The 1,720-nt window shown below is 34.1% G+C and overlaps 1 pseudogene; it reads left to right on the top strand.

Annotated features, from left to right (window-relative positions):
* Positions 1 to 534: 534 nt before the first annotated feature.
* On the top strand, positions 535 to 1,420 carry LOC149143670 (uncharacterized; annotated as a pseudogene).
* Positions 1,421 to 1,720: the final 300 nt, after the last annotated feature.

Here is a 1,720-nt window from a genome sequence, read left to right as displayed (position 1 = left end):
TAAAGGTCATGTTCTGAAGTTTAAATTGTTTCCTATTTGCTTCTTTTGGGAACCAAGATTCAATTAAAGTCAACCATTCTCTTATGAGAAGTCTATGTGAAACCATAGAAATTGATCCTCACAAATGTCTCAGGAATCCAATATTTTGTTTGTCATGTACCTTTTGCATATATTTGAAACAAATACATCCCAACCCATCGTTGTTTAACAAGCTAAGCATAGGATTCTTCCTAACGAATTTTCTGCAAAATCCCTTTTATAAGAGCATAGTAGGTTTTCATGCTTGGATACACACCATTCAAAAATATATGCTTCCAAGCTTTGAGAGCCATGTTGAGATTTGATTACAACATTTTAATAGTAAAAGCAGGGTCTCGTAACCCAATGCAAGAAAAATAGATCCAATTTGGTAAAAATATTCCATCTAATATTGCTATGTTCCTTGATTTTGAGCAGAAAGAAAATGATTTTGAACTGAGTTTCATAAGATATTAACATTTTTTCATCTAGATTTTGTTTTTATTCTCTTCAAAAATGTTGCTTGGAATATCTTCAATTCCCATTTTTAGCTCCATTAAGGCTTTGAAGTTCTTCGAACCAACGTCCAGCCTCAATTGTTGTAAACATGCAAAGTTGTTATCTAACTTTGGTGCTTTTGGATCATAGACATGGGACTCAGAAGGCGATATCCATATGAGCTCCCCGTAGAATTTAAAACCAACCCATAAGGTTCCAACTGTTGTTGATTAGATGGGAAGTGAGAATTCATCTATCTCAGAAAGAAAGAATGAGATTATGAGGCCTAGAGGAAGATGAAAATAGGGTTCTCGTTTGAATCCCATGGTGAGAAATTTACAATATTCATTGGAGGCAGTCGATGATGCCATGTATATAGCTAGAGGATATGGAATTGGTGGTGGGAATGAGGAAATCTCCAATTTTGTTTTTGTTTCTAATTATATACAAGGTGAGCTCCATATGAGCTCCCCATAGAGTTTAAAACCAACCCATAAGGTTCCAATTGTTGTTGATTGGATGGGAAGTGAGAAGCCATCTATTTCAGAAAGAAAGAATGAGGTTTTGAGGCCTAGAGGAGGAGGAAAAGAGGGTTCTGGTTCAAATCCAGTGGTGAGAAATTCACAATATTCATTGGAGACTGTGGATGAGGCCATGTATATAGCTAGAGGATATGGAATTGGTGGTGGGAATCAGGAAATATCTAATTTTGTTTTTGTTTCTGATTATACAAATGTTTACTATCAGAAAATACTGGAGGCAAATCCAAGCAACTCACTTATGCTCAGAAACTATGCAAAGTTCTTGCATGAGGTATGGATTAGTCCATTCAAACATATTTTATTGTTATTTGGTGAATGTTATAGGCTTATACTTGGAGATTCTTCTTGACATGATGTTTTAGGTTTAGGCATTGTGTAGTTAGGTAATGGCTACATTAATAATGTTCTCCTTACTCTTAAAATTTCTACCAATTTACTATTTATTTATTTGCACCCACTTGAACTCACACAAGTTGGTGCAATTACAATATTCTCAACATTTTCAAATAACGCTTATAGATGAAATTACAATTATGCCTACCTCTGTATAACATAATTATTTCCTTAAAAATGTGTATTATTTACTTATTTTTATACTTTCCTTGTCTCAAAAAGTTTAGTTATGCCCAACTTCTATAGGAGAATGCCATTGTTGAAATGAC

Source organism: Pinus tabuliformis, chromosome X (genome assembly GCF_031772625.1).
Source record: "Pinus tabuliformis cultivar Carrire ecotype Pingquan chromosome X, CPIR1, whole genome shotgun sequence".
Classification (NCBI taxonomy): domain Eukaryota; kingdom Viridiplantae; phylum Streptophyta; class Pinopsida; order Pinales; family Pinaceae; genus Pinus; species Pinus tabuliformis.
The sequence above is the reverse complement of the archived record's forward strand: the minus strand, read 5'-3'. Positions and strand labels throughout refer to the sequence as shown.